General features: G+C 40.2%; 1 protein-coding gene across 4 annotated transcripts in view; it reads right to left on the bottom strand.

Moving 5' to 3' along the window:
- Window positions 1–2,602, bottom strand: part of RB1CC1 (RB1 inducible coiled-coil 1) — a 79,982-nt gene extending 77,380 nt beyond the window's left edge. For all 4 annotated transcript variants that reach the window (XM_072852490.1, XM_072852488.1, XM_072852492.1 and 1 more), the window contains exon 1: window positions 2,333–2,602. The gene's annotated coding sequence lies outside the window, so the exon portion shown is untranslated. The remainder of the gene's footprint in view (window positions 1–2,332) is intronic.
- Window positions 2,603–23,731: the final 21,129 nt, after the last annotated feature.

Here is a 23,731-nt window from a genome sequence, read left to right as displayed (position 1 = left end):
TGAAGTAGCTCATGGGATGGCTGGGTATGCACGCTATATTTTTTTCATTTTGACTTACTTCACTTTACCACAATATGCAGATGAATCCAACCTGTGCAGTAAAAGACTCCAGACTCTCACACTACTCTGAGCCAGTCTTCCACAGAAACTAACTGCTAGCTTAAAACCAAATAAAGACTTAAGAACACACTGGTAACAGCCTACCCTTCAGGATAACATACGGAAAAATTCTTTCAAATGATCCTACTGTAACTACCACTCTCTTACCAAAAGGAAGAGATCGCCATGTGCTACTCCTACCCCCCCCACATACACTCACCCCCTATGTAACCAGGATAACTGAAATTCTAAGAAATGTACTAATAGTTTAGAAATTATATTTTCCACCTTAATTTTTGCAAGATTATGTAATCTTAGCTGTGTTCAGACAACATGTAGGGACAAGTAACATTTCAAACAGACACCACAAAAGACCTCAAAATAACCCTTGCCCTCTTCTCCAGTCAGAGTGCAAGTCTGCTGCATACGCTTCTAATTATAAATATGGTAACATGACATGGCGAGAGCGCCAGCCCCTCAAATATGATCTCAGAGACTACTAACCCAAATCTGTGCTGAGCACAAGGGTAGATCAACACAATACAGCATAAGATAGGTTTTCTTTTTTCTTTTTTTAAATCTACAAAATATACAGCTACTTGTACAAAGTGTGCACTTTGGAAATATGTTGTTGTAATGAGGTCTATCTTACACTAATCCATTACCCCAAAAGATCCCATTTGTATTTCCAGCTCTGTAACTGGCACAGCTGAAGTCCCTTACCTCACTTTCTTCAGTAAGTTGTCTTCTTTACTACTCCCAACATTATAAAATAAAACCATTTTGAGTTCCAGACAGTATTTAGTATAAGTACAAATATACCCTCTGCACACTTTCCTTTAAACTAAACTTAATGATGTTTAAACACCTGATTTCTTTCTTGTTAATATTTGTTTCTTGGCAGTAAAGTTTATGTTAAAACACTAGATAACAGTAAAGTCCTTTCTTCATGTGCTTCATCTTCTAAAAACTTCCCAAGGTACTAAATATTAAACATTCCTAAAGTTCACAACTTAAACATACCATAATAGCATACAAGTTTTCTTTATTGTTATGAAGTATTTATAGCATCTAGTACTCTTCACAGTACTTCCCAGCTGTATGAACTTCAACTGTAAGAAGCATGTTTTTCCATCCTCATTATTTCTCCAGCACCACTGAGGTATCTTTTACCAAGCAGTCAACCAAACAACTTCAGGGCTGTAAGTTCTTCCATAAAGCCAATGGCATGAACTACTTCTAACGTGTGTTTATGTGAGCAGCAAAAAAAAATACTTGACCTCCTCATTCTCTCCCATAAAGAAATAAAGGTGAAAGTTTTAAATACAAACCACGGGGAACGGCTCATGGACAGAACATACCACTTAATTACTTCAGACAAAAAACAAATGACACAGTAAAAAAAGCTATGGCTATAAAAGAGGACTAAACTAACATTTCTGGGTCCGTTCCCAGCATCTCAGGTTCAGTCATGATTTTTTTTTTCATCTCCAAGTGAAGTTAAGTAAGAAACACGAGTGCTAGAAAGACCAGTTCATTTAATTTTTCCAGCATTCATATCAGTATTTCTACCTCTGGATCACCGTCAGCCAGAACTTTGAGGGGCACTGAGAAGGAAACGCCAGCACAGATCAAAAGAACAGCCTGAAAGTGTACACGAAAGCAATAACGAGAAACCGACGGGAAAATTCAGCACACGACAAATGCTTCCTCGGGAGCAGAGACACGTAAACAACCGAGGGAAAGGCAGAACAACGTTTGTAAACACAACGCTTCTGCACGGCGCTCGTCCGACCGCTGCCGACGGCGAGCAGGGAGGCGCAGCCAGGCTGAGTCATTCCTTGTAGTAACTTCACCGCGAATCCCTCGCCCTGGCAGCGGAGCCCTGGGCAGGGAGGGAGCACCCCGGCCCGCCCGGCGCTGCCCCGACACCGCCGCTCCCCGTCCCCCACCCGCCCGGCTGCGTGGGGGTCACCCGGCCACCCCGGGACCGCAGCCAGCAGCGGGATCCCAGTCCTCCCCGATCCCCCCGCCCCCGCCTCCCAGCTCTTTGTCGCCCGCCCCACGGGTGCAGCCCTGCGTCCGGAGCCGGGACCGCCGCCCCTCGCCAAGGCCGCCCTCGCGGTAGCGGAGCTCCCGCTGGCGGGGGTCCCCGCCCTCCCCCCGGTTGGGAGGGGCCAAGACGAGGAGCGGGACGGCGGGGGGAGCCCGCGCCTCACCCGGCGCCACTCACCCGAGGGTCCCGCGGCAGCGCCGCGCATCCTGCGGCGGCGGCGCCGGCGGCGGCGCGGCCCCCCCCGCCCCGCGCGGCCGGGCCCGGCGACTTCGCGGGGGCACGCACCGCCTCAGCGGTCACTGCGGCCGGCGGGGACGCGGAGAGGCGGCGGGCTGGGTGGCGGGAGGGTGGCGCGGGGCCGGCGGGGCGGGCTGGGGAGCGCAGGGACGGGGAGTCCTGGCGCAGCCGCCGCCGCTGATGTTTGTTATTGTCGTCAGCCGCTTCCGGCGCGAGTGCATGCCGGGAGAGGGCGGCCCGGAGGAGGAACCGCGGGGCGGAAGCGGCGGCGGCGCGCGGGCCCAGGGGAGCCGGAAGTCGCGCCCTCGCGCTCACCCCGGGAGACCCCGGAGAGCGTTGAAGCGCGAGGTGGTCGTGACTGGCGGCCGTTAACCGGCCCGGCCGGTGGGGATGCCGATCCGAGGCCTGCCTGGCTTGGGGCCACAGGCCGCCTAGGCCTTATCCGAAGAAGGATAACGAGGCGGGCAGGAGCCCGCCTCCACCTGTAACAAACGTTAAATTCATCCCTCCCCCGGCAGGAGAGGGAGGCTCCGGGTGCACTCACCGCCCAAGCCGGGCTCCTCTCGCTGCCTCCCTGCAGGGGCCGCGGGGAAGGAACTGGGGCCCCTGTGGGGGCTCGGAGCTTTTGACACAAAGCAGACCGTAAGCTGTAGGGTAGGAACCGGCCTCTTAGTCCTGTCCTGAGAAAACGAAAGTGAAGCTTGCACACGTCACTTTCAGGTTTCTTTTTTATTACAAGTTTCTTTACAGGCTTAGCCCACTGAACTTCTTTGAGATGAGGACGTAGCTGCATAAATCGGTGAAGAGCGGACTGGAGACGGGTGCGAGGAAGTGGCTTGTTTCAGTCAGAACTGCAGGTGGGGGTCACATCGCTGGAGTTAACAGACATCCTCTAGCAAAGATCCCTTGAGCACAGCATATGACTGGGTCATACCTCCTCTGCTGCCTCACCATGATACTCCTTCTTCTGTAACGTACATCATAGGCGGCAGGTCATGGCATATAAGAAATTCAAAGCACAATGTTGCAGCCAGAATATGAAGCAAGCACGTCGGAAGAGAAATGCAGAAGAGAGCGCAAGCATCTCATTTTCAGCCAGCGGGACAGATGCATTCAGTAAAATAGTTAGGTTTGTTATATAAAGCATTTTCTTCCTCTTACCTAAAGTTTCCTCTTAGGCCTGTTTAAACCTCATATGCACAGCTCTTCACCTAATTTTATTTTTACTTGTAGTTCATCAGCTTATAAATCTACTACTTCCCACAAGCTGGACCAGACTTATGGTTTTCACAGTAAACTCTTAGTAGCTACTTCTGCCAGGTTGAAGAGCTTCCTGCCTGTTACGTTAAAGACAATGTTGAACAGTCACAGCCTGTACAGACAGGTATTTGTTCCTGGAAAACGCCACTGGCGTGGGCTTTTGAAAGTAAACACGGCTTCACTACCCTCAGTTGCCACCTTGTGGCACCTGATAAACAAGCGCTCTCCAATTTTGCAGCTTGTTGGGAGACATGTCCCCATTACCCACATTCTGAAAGACATCTTTGGCACTTCAGACTACAACAGTGAATGGAGCTGAGAAGGCATCAGTACTCCGATGAACAGGTGTAATGCAATGGGAAAGATAATACAAGTTTCTAACAAAGCAATTCAAGGCAGCTTTGTGTAATATAACACTGATTATGTCAAAAGTTAAGTGGTGTTTTAGTTCTACGGATGTCAGCTTCTTTTTGCATCTCCTAAAATGGTCTTCTCCTTCATAAATTCTTTGAATGTGATGAAGGACTAATCTTTAGTGTCAAGGGGATGACATCCAGCTAGAACTTCACAGAACAAGTGCCATACACACTGTAAACAGGGAGGTAAGCCAGAGGTAAAAAACAGCTTTGAGGCTTAGTAAGCCTGAAGCACCAGTGAGCCTCATTAAACTTGTCTTGAGAGATACTACTGAGAGTGACCTCTTGCAGTTTGAGGAGCTGAGAGAAGCAACAGCAACTATTCAAACGCTGAAGCTGCAGTGCCAACAGGGTTCGTAGTTTTCTGGGAAAGCACTTCTGCCAGTCAAGCTCTCAGTAATTGCATAAAATGAGGTTCCAGGCACTTAAGCACTGTTCAGTTTTTTACAGCACCTGTGGGACAACTGTTGATTTGAGAGGCAGCTCAGGCAGGACTGAAGCAGGAACTGGGGAGTAAGCAAAGCGCTGCTAGCAGAGCAGGTTGGTCTGGCTTGTTCTTGTAACATTTCATTATGTTGCTTCCTCTCAAAGTGATCCAGAGCCACTTCATGCCAAGCAACTAATTACAGGGTTTTTTCCTGAGCCTGTCTGAACAAAAACAGAAGTTTAACCTTTATATCTAGCACTTCTATACTGAAAAAAGCAGTATTTTATGAAGATTATTTTGCTCCAGGATATATGAAAAGAAAGCATTAAATCAGGGTTGCTGATAACTCTATGCATTTTCAAAGTGCTGTACCAAATGTAGGTTATTATTCTTTCAACATACTGTTTAGAATTCACCTGTATATTTTTTTCACATTCTGTAAAAGAGACAAGAAGATTGAAGGAGGTTTTCACTGTGTGCTTTTAGTTTTGGGTGCTAAATTTGATATATCAAAGAATGTGTCTCTTTTAAAAACTACATGTTTATGCAGGTGTAGTCAGGGAGCAAAAAGAACAGGCTGCTCTGCGAGGGAAGGCAAGCTGGGAGCCAAGGCTGGCAGCAAGGCAGGCAGGGGCACTGTTAGGGACAAGGGGCACAGTCCCACAGTACCAGAATGAGGTCTGGTGACAAAAATCCAGTTCAGCCACCAGTTCAGTGACTGGCAGACAAGTCTGTGGTGAGAAGGCAGGTCTAGGGTAGAGCCAGCACAGTGCAGCAGGATCAGTGGAGTCACAGCTGCAACCTAGCTCAAGAAAGGGCCAAGGCCAACGGCTGAAGCTTGAATGCAGCTCCTGAGCAAAGGGGAAGCAACCCCCACACAGCACTCTGACAGCAGCCTGGCCAGGTTCCACGGCCATGCCGTGTCGGAGCTGGCCTCGAGCAGAGGCAGCCAGGCCCCTCAGAGGGGGAGAAGAGGTCGCAAAGCTTGTTAGTGCTTCCAGGGCTGTGACAGCTGCCATGACTGGAAGTAGATTTATATGCAAAGTTAAACAGTGTAGATACGGAACCCAATATGAAATAAACAGGTGAACCTATTTCTGTTACAGATTACCATCTCCTTCTTATAGTCAATTTCAGAATTGATTTATCTGTTATGAGTGTTCGTTCCCCAACTTATTGTCAAATTATATCCAACCTAACACCTCAATATGGTACTCCATTCTGCCTTACCTGTTGCATTTATGACCCCTTTTAGCTTATGCAATAACTCTGCTTCTTTTAATTTAAATATACACTTCTCAATAGATTTTGTATATTAAACTGGATACTGTAGATGTGATTTATAATTAAAAATTCCAATTGTAAAACAAAATTTTACATATAAAAAATTGGAAGCATTGTTGATTAGCTACGACAAACGATGGGGATGGTGGATTTCCTGAAGTCAAGAATGCTTTTTGAGAGATAATGATTTAGAAAAAAAAAATTAAAAAAAATTATTGAGTTCATTCAATTCCAAAAGAAAATTAGGAGATGGGAGTTAGTCTGAGCACTCCACTTTCTTCTGAAAACAAATGGGACAGGGCATTTCATTTACAGTGTGTTTTAGGAAAAACATCAAGTGTGAATCTAAACTTTCAAGGATTACAGTGGCTAATTAGCATCATACTATTACCTCAGCTGAGCAGTTTCACTGTCAGCAATTTAGTTTGTTATGTGTTTCTCTCTGGAGATGTCTTTTCACATGCGGTTCCTTAACACCTCTTAGTTTTCTCCAGTAAACTAAGCCTCTTGAGTTCTGCTCTTAAGTGTTTATTCCCATAGTTCATCTGTAATACTCTAATACACCAAGCACCCCTCTTAAACTGGTAACAGCAGGTCAGAAAAATTATTTCAGTATCAAACAGAGAAGTAGCATATCAATCTTTCTGTACAATTGTAATCTGCCATGCCAGTAATGGACCAATACTGTCAGTATTTATTTAGTTCCAAATGTACTTGAAAAACCACATCTTCCTATTTTCTTTAGCTCTACTTGCCATAAATTCTCTGTGTACTTCTGCTTCCCTTACAGTTGCTCTCTTCATCAACTTCCCTTCATTTTTGTCTTGTTTTGTCTTTTTTTTTTTTCTTAATACTGGAAACAGCTGCATTCACTTCCCTGCTAACCCAGGCTGTTGTTTTAAACCCAAGTTCCTTCCTTCTCCTTTGAGGCTTTGTAAGGTAATCTCAAACAAGTATTGATTTTCAATTTAAGTTTTCCTACAACTAAGTCACTTTAAAAAATAGTAATTTTTTAAAGCATGAAGTATATATTACTGTTCTGAACTGGAATATACAAAGTAAACACCAATGTCCAACAACACAAGTTCTGCGTGTTAGGGAGAGATACTTCAAGAACTTTGATTATCCTTTAATGTAGCCTGGCAGTCCATAGCAAACACCAAGGATTGTCTCATCTCTTTCTTCTTTTGTAGGGCATTGACTGGTCCATAAGCTCTCAGTAATTTGTTTTTGAATGGCCAATGACTCAGAAGCAGCTGATGCCATTTTTGAAAGCACGCCACTCCCTCTGACCCCTTTATGGATCATTCCTAACCAGTGATTTTAACATTGTGTGGCTTCCCAATATGTTTCGGTAATTCTGACTTACACAGGTTTTGAATTCATAAGTGATTTTTCTTGTTTATTGCCAGCACTCCTTGCAGGAAGGGGATAGTTAGCGTCAATTTAACATCTAGGTCATGAGATCAGTTCTTGGTCCTGGGCAGAAATATGCAAAGGACATTTAAATCTCAGATAAAATAATCAGAATGGACATATCCTCAGAAGTGGTTAAAGACAGAAGCTCTCAAGGGAAAGCAGGCAGCCTGAATAATCCTATAAAAATCCCCTGCTGCACATTTTGATTTAAGAGACCCCATGTGTGTAATATAGCAACTGGACCTTCCCACACCACCACCTCTCCACAACACACAGACGATACTGAACCAATGAGGCCAAACAAGTAATACACTGAAGACTACATAGAACAACAGTAATACTACACTTATAGAAAGGTATTGCTGTAGTAGCATTACTGAATAATTGATGTTACTGAGAATAGATTTACCATTTTATAATGTGTAGCAGCTTTGGTTTTTTATATTAAAGTACTTAAGTCATGTTCACATATACATTCATAGTTTTAAATGTTAGCTCTAATTTCTGCTAGCAATAAAATTAATTACATAAGCAGGTACTTCGGTTGAAAAAGTTATACCAGGAATTAACTTGGCCTGCATTGCTACAACCTGATTTATTTTTCTTTTTACAGTTACGGCACAGGATAAGTTGTCCCCATTTGCAAAATAACCTTCCAATTATCTAATGGTCTTTCTGTTCACAGATAACATACTCTGATCCTTTCATGATTTGCATCAGTCACTTTCCTGGTTCGGTAAGCATAAAGACAGAATTTATAAACCAAGGGATGCAGAGATACCTGTGAGGCTTCAGCTCCTTCCTTAGCCCCAGCAGTGAACTTTGCCTCTCACTATAACCCCTAGAACAGTATGGGAAGCCAGAAGCAAATGGAAGTATTGTTACAGCAACAGGGATTTTGGGTGTCTCTAGCTGAAACCCCAGGCCACAAGCCAGCCAGCATCACAGCAGCCAGCCTGGAAATGTACCTCATCAGGCACTCCAGTGAGACAGGTTCAGATGCTTCTAGACTATGTCCACTCCTTCTATATTTAGATTTTAATGTGCAGTCTATTTTTTTAGATGCTAGACAAGTATGATTATATTTAATCTAAGTCACTAATTTAGACATTTGGGTTTTTTTACGTTTTGTTAATAAGGACTAATTACCTTTTTAAATAAGCATATAAATTCCTCTCTCCTCCCCAAGCTTTCTGTCAACACAAACTGGAAATTCAAGATGCAGAAACTCTTCATTTAATATATTTTATTAATTATATTTAAATCAACTACTAGGAGCCTTAAACCAAATACATAAAACCCACTTTGTGCTTACATGAAGATGAATTGTTAAATGAAAATATCATCTATTACATGTTGAATTAACTTTTTGTCCTTTGTTCTAGTAACTTACAGCATTCAGCCCTTTTTGTTTAATTTCTATTCCTGAATGGAATATAAACAAAACCATTATTTTATTCCAGCTCCCAGAGTCTCAATTCAAAGAATTAGTCATTGACCTCAATGGAATAAACTGAAACGATGAACCAAGTAAATTGAAATGATGATTCTTTGCATCTCCAGAAGAGACTACACATATAAAACATTCCTAAGTACCTAGTTGTATTGTTTTAAAAGATACTGTAGGAGCAGACTAATTTAAAATCATTTTAGATTTTAAACCATTTTCAAAAGAAAAAAAATGACTATTCTGTGTGCACTTGCATTCATTACTCCTTCTTAGGGGCTTTGTTATATTCATTGATGAGTGGTGGGTGGTGGTAGAATCCTCTTTCAGGGCTTTGCAGCTTTGGAATTTGCTCTGCACTTGAGCTTTCCAATACAGCAACTCAGAGGACTGCTGGTTTGATTGCATCATTTATGTTCCCTATGCATTTTAAAAGCATGTATAGATTGTTCAAATCAGTGTAGACAGGGAATTGTTTAGAGAGATTGTGGTAGGCTATTTTGAAGTTAAGAATATCCAAAGCTCTTAAATGAGTGTCTTTCTAAAATGCATTTCTAAAATGATTGCATTTAGTATATTTATACTCCAGTGTATATAGGACACCAAAATGGAAACTAACTATCGTGATTTAACCCCAGCCGGCAACTGAACACCACACAGCCACTTGCTCACTCCTTACCCCAGCAGGATGGGGGGAAGAGAATTGGAAGGGTAAAAGTGAGAAAACTCATTGGTTGAGATAAAAACAGTTTAATAATTGAAATAAGATACTACTACTACTACTAATAATAATAATAGTTTGTAATGAAAAGGAAAATAACAAAGAGAGAGAAATAAAACCCAAGAAAGACAAGTGATGCAAATGAAAACAATTGGTCACCACCAACTGACAGATGCCCAATCAGTCCCCAAGCAGCGGCCCCCTGGCCAACCTTCCCCCTAGTTTTATTGCTGAGCATGATGTCATATGGTATGGAATATCCCTTTGGCCAGCTGGGGTCAGCTGTCCCAGCTGCATCTCCTCCCAACATTTTGTGGACCCCCAGCCTATTCACTGGCGAGGTGGTGTGAGAAGCAGAAAAGGCCTTGACTCTGTAAGCACTGCTCAGCAGTAATGAAAACCCCTGTATTATCAACGCTATTTCCAGCACAAATCCAAAACATAGCCCCATACTAGCTACTATAAAGAAAATTAACTAGCCAATACTAGCACATTCTCCACCCCTTATTCCTTCCCTTATTCACTTACTTCCCTTATTCCACCCCTTATTCACTTACATCATGCTCAGGTCTCACACTATCCAATACATTCTCATTACCCACCACCCCCCTTCTCATCCTTTGATATAATACACAGATATCATTCCTTTAGTCTACGGACCACCCCTGTGAAATGTCTGTAAAATGTCCATAAATGTCCACAAATGTCCACAAAATGTCTGTTGAGTTCATTTAATCCATAACTTAGGGGTCCGTCTGTTATGGTGGTCACTCAGGACAGGAGAGGTGGTGTGTTGCATGGAGTTACTGGGCACCAAAGCCAGCTCAGGTCAGGTCACTGCTGCACTTGCACTGCTTCTTGTAAGGCTTCTCCTCCATTGATTCAGGTGGCTCCTGCTATAGTAATTCCTATAACATACAACTCAAATCATGGGTTACAACAGTTTAAAGGTATTTCCATTACAATCTGCACCCCTGGTCCCTTTGGACCAGACCATCGGGTTTAACATTGCAATGAACTCCTCCCCTTGCCCCTGCTCTGGCTTGGACTTATCCACAGACTGCAGTCCCTTAGGGGTGTACCTGCTCCAAGTGGAGCCTTATCTATGCGCCACAGTCTCTCCAGGGGTATACCTGCCGCAGCATAGCCTTACCCACAGCCACAGTCACTTTGAGGTGCACCTGTTCCAGCATGGCCTTATCCATGGGCCACAATGCCTTCAGAGATATACCTGCTCTGCTGTGGCCTTATCCACAGCCACAGTCCCTTCAGGACTGTACCTGCTCCAACATGGCCTCATCCATGGCTGCAGTCCCTTCAGGGGTGTACCTGCTCTGTCATGGGCTTATCCATGGCCACACGCTTTGAGGTGCTCCAGAATGACATAATGCACAGCCACTGATGTTTCAAGGTGTACCTGCTGCAGCATGGACTTACCCATAGCCACAGATACTTCGAGGTGTACCTTCTCCAGCGTGGACTTATCCTTGGGCCACAATCCCTTCAGAGGTATACCTGCTGCAGCACAGACATAACCACGGCCACAGACACTTTGGGGTGTCCTGCTCCCACACAGACTCATTGACAGGTTACAGTCCCTTTGACTCAAGTTCACACTGGAGTCCAGCCTGTCCAGTACAGCAGCACAGAAGCAGCAGCGATGCCCTGGCAATCTGCCAGCCCAGGCACATCGCCATTGCTGTTATCAGAAAGTTCCCAGGCACAGCAGAGGAAGATGATCAGCAGTACAGCAGTACAGCAAGCAGGAAAAGCAAAAAGCAGCCACTAACGAGCACTCGACTCTAATACACAGTAAGGCAAGCAAGCCCCATGGCAAGCACAGGAACCTGCCGATGAATAGCTAAACAGCCATAACAGCTCTAAACTTGATCTAAACTTGATCATTCCAGTCAAACCTGTCGTTATCTCGAACCCTTCGAGCCCCACGTTGGGTGCCAAAAAAGACTGTTGTGGTTTAACCTCAGTCGACAAGTAAGCCCCACAGAGCCGCTCACTCACTCCCTGCGCTGGGATCGGGGAGAGAATCAGAAGGGTAAAAGTGAGAAAACTCGTGGGTTGAGATAAAGACAGTTTAATAGGGAAAGCAAAAGCCGCGCGCACAGGCAAAGCAAAACAAGGAATTAATTCACTGCTTCCCATGGGCAGGCAGGTGTTCAGCCATCTCCAGGAAAGCAAGGCTCCACCACATGTAACAGTTACTTGGGAAGACAAACGCCATCACTCTGAACGTTCCCCCCTTCCTTCTTCTTCCCCCAGCTTTATATGCTGAGCACGACGTCATATGGTGTGGAATAGCCCTTTGGTCAGCTGGGGTCAGCTGTCCCAGCTGTGTCCCCTCCCAACTTCTTGTGCACCCCCAGCCTACTCGCTGGTGGGGTGGGGTGAGAAGCAGCAAAGGCCTTGACTCTGTGTAAGCACTGCTCAGCAGTGACTAAAACACCTCTGTGTTATCAACACTGTTTTCAGCACAAATCCAAAACATAGCCCCGTACTAGCTGCTGTGAAGAAAATTGACTCTATTGCAGCCGAAACCAGCACACTAACACATAAAAATCTCTACTCATTACAAATTACTCTCTTCTACTGAAATAAGCAAGTTAGAGGTAATAGAGATCAATACCTGCACAATTATTTGGACACAGGAAAGAAAGACAAATATGTCAAAACTGTAATGCTTCCCCCCCGATTGGGAAGAGGATTCTTTCCTTGAAGACTTGTTTGGCGTTTTGCTTTTCTTTATTTTTTACTCTGTATGTACAAATCAGATTTCTGCATAAAGTTTTGCATTGTTCCTGATTTAACAGTGAAGAAATTAACTTCAGTAAGTGGTATGTATGTTGTTTCCTCAAATATGTAGTCCCAGTCAATTAAAATTTACTGTTTTGGATCCATTTTCACAGAACCTTTCTGAGCATTAACTGTGTTCTTAATCCTTTTAGCTGTATTAACTGAATTGAACTGTTGAATTGAGCTGTATTAACAGTTGAATTAACTGAATTGAGCTGTATTAACTGAATTGATCTGCATCATAAAGAAAAAGCATGATATACGTGTCACAGCAAACTATAGATTAAGCAGTTTTATCTAATTGCCCTTTTTGAACATTTCCCTAACATTAGTACTCTTTCAGTCTTCTGAAGTTTCCCTGATTTTCACATTTTTGTTAATATTAACTTTAATGTACTACAGTGTACAATCCCAAGTTACCTGGACTTACTTAAATTCTGTGAGTGTCTAGTAACTTTCTTAATTAGCAGTAGACAATTTTCATGTCATTACCATTTTCAGCACCTTGTTATAGGCTCAGTGTTTAGTTCTAGGACTTTGGGAACAAAAGAGCAACTGACCCCTGCCTTGACTGGCTATGGACTTTAGCTTTTCAGTGTTTCATGTTCCATAGCTTCAAGTTCACGTTGCTCCTATCCATTTCTCTTTTCCTCTGATATGTTACATAATACTGATTAGTTTTGTTGTTGCTGCTGTTGTTTAATTTTGAACTATGTCTTTTATATAACCGGTGAATCTGGATAGGCTCTTAGCAGTAGCTCTGTCTAGACTGTGGAGTTGGGGCTTTTTGTCTGTTTATTAAATCCTTTGAAAGAATACTCAGTTTTCATCCACATTTTTCTTTGTATGTGTCTTTTGAGATCAATTTTGCACACTACCTTTACCTCTGGAAAATTAGGCGAAAGGAATTGCCGAGTTTACGTATGTCCCCTAATCTGAACAAAATATACCTGTTCTGAATGTGAGACAAGAAGTATTGGTGGTCAGTAAAGAGTCACAAATCCCAGTTAATCTAGATCTATCTGCAGGAGGAATTGTTTTTTCCAGCTTAGTTATAAGAGGTTAATTTTGAAAGACAGCGCTGGAGAAACTGTCATAAAGAATTTTGTTTAATGTTTCTCTCAGCACTAACTCAATTTTGGAGTTTGCTTAGGATGCAGCAGAAGAGAAACCCCTGATCTGTCCCAAATGCTTCTTAAAATCTGAGCCTGCTTAAGCTTTGGTTTGCATTATGCTCTCCAGAGCCACATAGCAATTTAAGCATTTCTTGCAATTATCTTTAATTCAGAAATACTCCAGACTACCGTCTCAAAAAGCCTTTGTTTTCCACACCCCCCTAAGATCATTGTGCTGTTTAATATCTTGTGAGGTACATTCTAGCATGAATTGGAGTGTTTTGTGATTTTACTGCAGATAGCTAATCTTAGAATCGACACACAGTGCTCATGCTCTATATGGGATTTCAGATCATAGAATTGGAGCGGAACTTGCTTTACACAACTGTATCTTTTATCGGTTACAGCACAGCTGAAACATCATATGGCTCAGCTACAGCTGCAAAACCAGCAAAGGGGAAATTCACAATCGGCTAAGCCAGCCTGAGCTCTGTGTTGCTGCAGCTGCGGCACCAGCAGTGCTGCAACCAGTTTCAGGCTAGCAGAGTCAAACTTTTGATGAGAGGTTTTATGGTGACTTTGTCTCTAATTACAGGATTACATTTCTGAAAGTCTACGATAAAAATAATCTCAAATTGCAGATAAAGATTGGCTAGAGTATTGCACAGGTGTACTCTGAAAAAAACATACCCACATTGATACAGGAAGTAGCAATAAAATGGAGGCATTTAAAGAAAATCAAAGAGCTAAATAGCACATGGAAACTCTTACAGCTGTAAGGAATAGCTCAGTAGTGTGCTTAACATTGTTAGGAAGAAAAAAAGAAAGAAATATTAAGAAGAAGAAAAGTGAGGAGCAAGTGAGAGCAAGACAGATCCAAGAGTGGAATTAGGCACAGAAATGTTACTCTCTTCAGTGCTTCGTGACCAGAGCAAGCCCTGGAAAAACCTAGGGGGATCACTTTGTGATTTCACTTCACCTATGTTTGTGAAGTACCCCTGAAAGCTCAGGTAAGACACACAAGGGTTTCACAGCAGGTTTCATATGATCTTTTTAACCATCCTGCTGTGGCGATTTGTCCCTAAAGACAAATTTTAATATTTCACTGAAGCTGTAGACTTTTTTTTTTTTTTTAGTAGAAATAAATGGATCCCACTTCTTAAATAATTGTACAGGAAATCTAAAAGCACGGTCTGAGCTGTAAGAGTTAGGCCAAGAATTCTGTGGTGTTAACCAAAGAGAAGTATTGTGTTTCCTCTCAAGCCTAAATAAGCAATTGATTCAGGTCCTAGTAGTGTCTTCTTTAAACCACATCTGTGCATCTAGGCTTGTTCTGTTCACGCTCATGGCTGATAAAGCCAATATGCAACAGGGGCATTTGCTTACGTAGGGGACAGTAATAGCCTTCTCCTTGCATGAAGGTCATCTTAGAAAGCAACACTGCTCTGTCCTTTCTCCACAAATGGTCCAAAGGATGCATATCCAGCAATAGGATGAAATATAATGGCTTCTCATTTGCTTTTCTTGTTGGGATTTAATTCACTTTCTCCTGCTCCCCCTTTCCTACCTGTCCTGGGCATATGAGCCAACCAGAGTGGCATCTCATCTGATACATAATCCTTGTTCTTGAACCAGGTGTGAAGAAGAGTACAGAAAGTTTCCCCCTCTGTATCGTCAGAAACAGACACTATCAATCCAAACAGTATTCCACTAGTTTTTACTAGCTTTTAAGGAAAATGGCAGAGTATTTCTGCTGCTGTTAGCTTTAGTTGATAGGCAAAGCATTTTTTCTTGTTTAAAAGAGCTGCTTTTGTGTCACACAACATAGTTGAATAATAGTCTAGAATTACCTGGCTGTTTCATGCATGCTGTGGTTTATTGCTAGCAACACGATATTGCAGTACTTAAAACGCAACAGTAGAGGTCATTGCTAGTCTTTACATTTTTAACTGTCTGAAAGCAAGTGTTGGAGCTGTCAGAGTTTAATGATAGGAATTACTTTTTTTTTTTCTTCTTTAACCATACACAGTGTGGAGTATGTCTGGGATCCAAATCTCACTTGATCTATGGTTTCATAAGTTTTCACACTTCATTTTGGATTTTTTTTTTAAGATTTTTTTTTTTTTAAGGTTTTTTTTATTATTTATTTTTTAGGAAATTTTTTAGTAGTAGGACAGCAATCCCAGAACAGACCAGAGAATATACACATTAAAAACAACACAATGGTCTAGCAACCTGCATGTCAGTCCTATGTGATTTATTTCTTACTCTCTAATTGGTTCTTAACTATTCTCCCAATCTCTCATTTAGCAAGGATGAATTTGTCTTTTGATTTTTTTCATTAAAGGCCAACATTAGGAATTTCTACTGAATTCTGATGCAGAATATAGTATATAGAATCCTTGGTGAGGTTAGGAGGGTTTTCAGAAAGAAAGTTTATCTTTGTTCTGTTTCTTTTACAGTCCAATGATTGCAAAGTTGTCTGCAAGTCTCTTACTATATGCAAAAAGGCATATCCTTGAATACTTCTAATGCTCTAACAAAGAGCAAGTAGAAATTTAGCGGTCCAATGTAGCACAACATCAAATGTTTAAGTATTGATACTTAGATATTTTACTAAATACATATACTTCATTTCACAAAGACTTGAAGTTGTTGGAACTGCTTATTGGGTTCCAAGGTTATGTTCCAATTGAAAATTACTGTGTTCAAAAAATCAAAGATAACCATAACAAAAAAAATATTTTTGGAACAAAATTTTTGTTTTCTTAAAACAACATTTTAGGTGGGACAGTCATCTCTGGTATGGTATTTTCTACTGAGTTCTAAAGTTACTATTAAATTTTCTTTCAGCACACTTTAATGCAAGGAAATTATAGTTCAAATGTACAGAATAAATTGGGTTTTTTACAGAAAATGAGTTAAAATACTGTCAGAACCCCGAGCTACTGAAATTTCATTAGTCACTAGGTGAAGCAATAGAGAGGAGAATAAATAATGCACGTATTTCACTGGGTTCCAAGTGTCTTTGCATTTGCCATATGGACCTCTCTGAGGACATACTGGGACTTAAAAATCATCTTCTATTCATCTTATTCTAACACTAACCAGAATTCTGTAATCAAGACATCACCACTCATTACTGTAAGATGCCAACTGAAAGAGGATGATGGTGTGTTCTTTTGCGCACTAAAAACTGGTAAATGCGGTTGGTTATTTATATATGTAGTGAATACAGGAAGAAAACTTAAGAAAAGTTCTATTAAACAGGTTGAAATCTTTATTCCCCTTACCCACTTAAGTTCAGTACCTACCTTAATCAAGAATAGCAATTTTATTTTACTCTTGCACTAACTGCCAAATAAATATTTTAAAATTAAATTATTGTGAGGGCTTTATTATTTTTTTACTCTTAAATTGTATGGACACCAAGATTCCTTAAGCTGAACTTGTAAGAATATTGCTGCCATGTTGCAAGGATGAGCAGATGAATGTGGATCTGTTCTTTCTAAACCTTTAAATCAGTGCAACATTTACCTGTTGATGATTATTATTCAAATAAAAATTGTAATATTCTGATCAATTTTTTTGCAGTCTAAGGTGGCATGAATCTGATTTGTAAAGATTGAAAGTTTCTTTTAAAACCTTCATATCTTTCATAGGTCATAAGACGGTGGAATTAAGGTTGTTTCTATATTTGAATTACCTATTCACCTACATAAACAGTATTGGGTTTTGGGTTTTTTTTGTTTTGTTTTGTTTTTTCCAAAGGCAACTTTTAATATATTTTTTTAAAAATCACCCTTTGATTAATATGTTTTATGTTAATAAATTGCCCTTATGTCATTTTGGGTTATTTAGCTTCACTAATACTGCCTTTTACCCTTGGAATAACATTTACAAAGTAAACAGATAATTCACATTTGGCAGCAGCCTTACATTCAAGAACAGATATTAATGCCTTGCATTAAGTTTGTCATTTTTAAGAGTCTGGTGCCATGGTTCCTTGAGGCTGATTTCAGCAGGGCTAAACAGATTAACAACATCTCAGGTTATTGACGCTTATTTTTAAGCTGTTTCCTTTTGGATGTGTGAGCATAGTCCCCACTTTTCTCAGAATATCTTGTCAGTATTTGAATGTTGTGAAATGAAAATTGAATTTGATCATGTGGCTGTGGCAAGTACATGTAAGTAGAAACAACAGTTTCATATAATCTTTCACTTTGAAAACTAATAAATATTTCTTTGAAAAGGTGATCAGATATTCTCAGTGCAATATTACTAATCAAAATTATAAACATGGGTGTTTATGAAGAGTAAGGCTTAAACATAATAGCTATGAATATGGCTCTGTTCTTCACTATGCAAGCTGAAACTGTGTGCTCACTGCAATACCTTACAAGTGCCCTAGAGACCATGACTCAAACCTGTCATGTTTGCTTTCTTGTTACTTTATGTAGGAAAGAGGAAAGTATGAAATATATTTAATGCATGTTCTTGTTTTGGCAATTTAAAGTTTTAGTTGGTTTTGGGTTTGGTTGGTTTGTTTGGTTTTTTTAGCAATATATCCTAATGTTTTTCTTCACTAGATATATTTACTTATTTCTTCTGTTCAGTTGTATTGAGAGATTTTTACTGTGCTTTCTTCTAGCCCGCAATTCCCTTAAAACCCAGACACAACTGGGACCTGCAGTCCCTGTTCCTTCCACTATCTTCTGTAACAGTATTTTTTTTCAAAGCCCTGTATTTCCTCTCTGTTTCATCTTTTCTTGCTGGGCATGCATGTTCAGCTGCATAGACTTTATAGACTTTTTCAAGGCTGAGTAACTATATAGACAGAAGAAAACCTTGAATATCCAAACTTTAGGAATTACTTTTTGATTAAAAGTTTTTAAACAAAGTCGGGAAAAAAATAGTATTTCATTCTTCTGTGTAATCACCAAACACTTGCAGATAGTTTTTTGGACACTAGATGACAGTGGAAGATAGTAATTGCAAACAGGACTTTGGATTAGAACATAATTGGAAACACGTATTCAGTAAGGTTACATGTCATGATCAGTGACCCACCACTAATGTTATTTCTGCAGTCAGATATTTTGCATGTAAAAGGGATATTGCTGATCTTGTCAGTTTGGCTTAATTTTCTGCTAGTTTTAGTACTTAGAATGTTAATGCCCCAATTTTCTTTCTTTTCTCAGAAAATTATGGCATGTTTAGGTAGATGGGATGGGATTTCTGGTTTTCTGACACAGCTGAAAGCCAAACTTGCACAACAGAATGATAATGGGATCACTGCACTAGAAGGGCATGACCCATACTCCACTTTCATTTCATATTAGACTTGAGAGAAGAGGCTGATAACAGAAAAAAGAAGTATCTGTATGGATATTAAAGAAACATTCTTTCTATTTCTGATTATCGTATCTTGATAAGGCCAGAGACTTCTGCTTATACTTAGTGGGTGTTTCTGAAAATCACAGCTTCTGAGTAAAGTGAGCTTGTGCTTTGGCTCACGGTAATTTTAAAACTAGGTATCCATCTCTGACAAATGATCCAGTGTCTGGAATCTTAGATGTCGAAGGTCTACCTCAATTCCTGGTAAGGTACTATTCAGTCATTTCCAATTTGTCTTTTCCTGTATCCAGCTCACAGCCAGACCTAAGAGAGTTGGATAAGTGTAAAGTATATTCTGGTAAAAGATCTGCTTTTGAATTCTTTATCTGTAGATCTTCAGGTCTAAAAAAATGTTCCATTGTGTATGTAAGGAAAGAAAACAAAATTTCACATCACTGACAGTCTCATCATTAAGGACTTTGAAAACTAGATTAAAACAGGTACTTTATCTATGAATTCACAAAACTCATGCAGCATTCATGCAGCAAAACTCTGAAGTCTGAAAAAGCATTCGTCTCAATTATTCTTGCCTTAAGCTATTGCTATTCCTGCTATAAACAACAAATCCAGTGTAATAATAGATGAGTAAAAGTACACTTTTTATGAGCATCTTTGGAAGGAGCAAAATAAAGACAGTCAGTAGTTAAAAATACAGCAGAGCCAACAAACTGGCAATGTATTTGTGTTTCAAAGGAAAACAAAAAGAGTAATAGAGCAGATAAAAAAGAAATATGCAGTTCACAATAAAAATGGAAAAGTTATATGAATCTATAGGAATGGGTCCCAGGGCACTGTATTTTAGATGGATGAGATAGGTAGCCTACCAGAGCTTTAATTTAAAAGTCATGATGCCTTCTGGCAACTGGAGACAATATGTTTTGGAAAGCACAGTCTTACTTAACAATCTTTGTTACAAACATATAGTTGACACTGAAAAAGAGAACCTACCTCAGAGGTTTGATCACAAAGGCTTTTCCAGGTCCTATATTAGAACACTTTCTCTGAGAGGCAGGTGATGGATTTAGCCTGTAAAGGGGAAACTAGAAATACTGTTTCCTGTCTTATTAAAAATGATAGATTTACACCCAAGATACACTCCAACAATACTGAGGTTTTTATGAAACATGGTCTAGAGCCAATGACAAACAGCAGAATTACCTTGGATTTCTTCAGTGCATCTAAATCAAGAACATATGAATGAATGTGTGTGCTTTTTTTAACATACCACATGATTTAATTGATTAAATTATAGTGGAGTTGTATGTTGAGTACAAAAGAGCAGTATGAGTTGTCTTGATAGTACAAAGAGCTTTTCATGTGTGACAAGAAGTCCCTGCTGTAGCACAACAAATAATCCCAAAGTGGTGGGTGAATTGCTTCATACTGTTACACTCGGGTATGGTTAATAGTAAACTCTGATAAAAATGCTGATTTATAAATGCAGCTAGAAGAATAACCAAAGAGAGGGCTGATTATTTCCAGTCAAAGAAACTTTAAGGCAGAATGAAATCTGTTAAACCAAACCAGTGTTCCCCCATGTTTCTGTCTCCGAAAAGGAAGTGAAACTAAATGAACACAGAGATATCTTTCCAAGCTACAGGCTAGTTTGCAAGTCTGTGAGGAGTCCTCACAGAAGCCCTCCCAGGGAGTGTCAGAAATGTGGCTGTATTCAGACGTAACCTTGCACCAAGTTGTGGAAGGCAATAGAGTTTATGCAGAGGATTTGCACCTCTTTAAGAGAAGGTTCATCCCTGTGACATTGTCAGCTGGACCTCAGCACCTACAAGCAGCAGGTAGGTAGTTTGACAAAAAATCAGTCCCAAAATATGAGCAGTAATAAGAAGCGCACCTGCTCCACACTGCTTCAGAAATAGAATTGCTGTTGCATATCCATAGTAAACAAATACTTTCTTTAAGCTGCTTGTCAATCCTCTTTCCCCAGTTGCTTTCCTAGGACCCTAGCAGAAAACAACTCTTTTCAGTTTAGGACTCAATTTTAGATTAAAGGTCTCAGCCTGGAGAATGAACATGTTACGGGTGGGTGTAATGGTGGAGCATCTAAGCCTGCTCTCATGGCAGCAAGGGTAGCTGAGGCTGAAAGGCTGTTGCTCCAGGGCTGCATACAGCCGCAGTCACTGGGTAGATAGCAAATAATTTGTCAGGGATTTTTGCTTGGGATTAATTGCCTTTTGCTCAAAGTTTTATGTCATAGACTTAAAAACCTAAAATTGTTCAACAGAGTTATGCTTTGGGCCAGGAAATATTCCCTGGGAAATGAAAATACAGTCCAGGTGGTTTATGTCATCATTTGGTAAAGATTCAAGTGAAGACATTCCTGACATAATGCTGTTGTAGGTGTAGGAGCAAGATACGGAACAAAACATGTTTTATAGACAATGTATAAAATAATGCTAAGCTCAAAACTTTTTTATGCACGCATTTTAAAGCATCAGCAGTCTCCTGATGACAGAACAGGAACCTTGCTATTGCATGGACATACATCCTTTCATTTCTACCGTTTTGTGGTTAAATAGAGCTTTCTGACCTCTGATGTGTGGTACGGTAACACTGTCTCCAGTGGCATTGTTTCTAAACATGCATTTTCAGAGAGATTTTCAGAGTCTGATTTATAAAACTGCTACAGGCATTACTATCAAACAAATGACTGGGGAAAGCATCATTTGTTAATTCATTTTGGGTGTTGGAAATCATTGTGGGTGTTTATCTCCAGACTCTTCTCCCTGCACCATTTCCATGAAAAGGGAACTGAAAGGTTCTAACCCATATGGAATCTAAAAAAAGCAAATTTTGTGCAGAGTCAAAATATTTGTTCTTGTTTTCATCTATTCATATTATTTTTATTAGCTGCATATATTTTTCTATTAGACATTTGTGATGTGCCACAATTGTCACAGCTGAGAACTGAAACTGAGAACTGTTTTGAAGAAATTGGCCTAAACTGTTGTTTTTTTCTTGCTAATTTACACAATATGACCTATAACTCCAATTTTGCTAACTCAGCAATGATAACGTTGTAAATATTTAGATTAAGCAGAAACACCTTTCTGTTTTGTTTTTCTTGTTTTACCAGTCTTTGCCCTTGCCGCTGTCAAAGGCAGGTGTGCTTGAATGTCAGAATTAATATAGGATCTGGACCAAGCAGTACTGCTGCAAGCTTGTGAAACAAAACTATAATTTCACATACATTTCAAGCTTCAAACAACCACACTAGATGTCAATTCTAAGGTGACAAATCTGCCAAGAACTTGCTTGAACTACTCATATGTAAAGAGAGCACAAGACTTGTGGACATGCATTTTGAGTGTCATGATGGTCAGAAATGTTAGTATTTTCCTTTCTACAAACTCCTTAAATGTGTTACAATATCGTGAAGTACAGGATTAGCAGCTATTGACAGTTCTGTGATGCAGGAGTCAATTTTTAGTTTGAAATTCAAATTACAGTGTGTAGTTATGCAGCGTTGGACACAAGCTTTGTGAGGCCACTTGTAAGTAGTGAGAGACTTATGTGCATGCCCACAGAAGTCTTATTTGTCTAATCTGTTCATCAGCAGTTATTCCTAACCACACATTAATAGAAATGGCCTTCCAAATAAGCCTTTATTGAATAAAATATTCCAGGAAATGCCTGCCGTTCATCTCATATTCTTAAAAATAAATTTTCATTTTATAGTAGATAAGATATGGGAATAATATAGATGTAACACAACATATAGACATATAAATGCTGGATTTAATCAGTATAATCTAAAACCTGAATGTACGGTCTAAATCAAATAACCTGTATTGCCTACCAATCTGATCCAGTTGCTAAAGAAAATGTTAGCAGTGTTTCAGAGGTCTAAAACATTCCATTGATTTTAACAGATATCAGATAAATACAGTACATTTCATAAACCATGAAGATATATACACACACCCCTTACATTTTAGATATCAAGATGGCTTTTTTTTTTGTCCCATAAGAACTAATATGGCTTCAGCAAATAAAAGCTTACCATAAAATTAGCATTTTGTATTGGAAGAGGAACGACTTTGCATTACAAGTGTGTGATACTGTGGTATTCCATTGAAGTTAATTCTGATTGCCATGGAAGGAAAGAAACAGTCTGAGGTTAACAGATGAAAATGTTGCATTGGAAAGAGAACACTGAACACTTCACTGTAATTACAGAAGAACACAGTGGTAGTTTCAGAAGACATTTTTCTCTGCATAGCTGCAAGTATTTCTAACAGTGGGTTGTGTGGTATATATATTTAATTGTATCACATGTTATAAACTAACAGTAAACTAATATCTGGAAACACTCCAGACGTTTCATGAGTCACAGTTAACAATGAGGGAATTATTAGTTCTAATTTGAAATTCAATCAAAACAAACTTATTAAATGATCAAAACCTATCTAAAATAAACATCTTGATCTTTAGATAAATCCAGTCAGTGTGAATAAGGGCATCCATTATTTTCTGTGTGCGAATTAATAATCATGACAATATTTATTATTCATGGTCTAAAGAATTCAGTGTTGTTTTCAGACCACCACTCTCATCATTACTGTCCCAAAGCCAGCACCTCAATGCCCACTGTAGCATAGAGTCTGGCTGCCTTGTGTGTCCTGGGCCTTACAAATATGTAGATAAAAAATGATGAAACCAAAACAGATTTTTGGAGTCCTTGAACACTGATAATCTCAAAATAGAGAACAGACATGCCCAATATAATCCTCCACGGATGGTTTTACCTGAGTCTGAAGAGGACCTGTGCATTTATAAGTACACTGGAGCTATCTGAGGTCCCATTACTTGCTCCGGTTCTCAGGACTGTTAAAGGAAAGGTACTGATAAGTTCAGAAATATTCACAGTATTTTCCTTTTTCCACAAAGGATGTCATGGCAGTTAAATGGATGTATTTAGCATATCTGGGGAAAGAAAACAACAATGGATTCAATAGTGTGAGAATGCTGAACTAGCATCACGACTGAACTGAATACTCTTGAAAAGTAGGAAAGTCTAAAATCGTTTA

This window comes from Ciconia boyciana, chromosome 2 (genome assembly GCF_034638445.1).
Source record: "Ciconia boyciana chromosome 2, ASM3463844v1, whole genome shotgun sequence".
NCBI lineage: Eukaryota > Metazoa > Chordata > Aves > Ciconiiformes > Ciconiidae > Ciconia > Ciconia boyciana.
The sequence above is the reverse complement of the archived record's forward strand: the minus strand, read 5'-3'. Positions and strand labels throughout refer to the sequence as shown.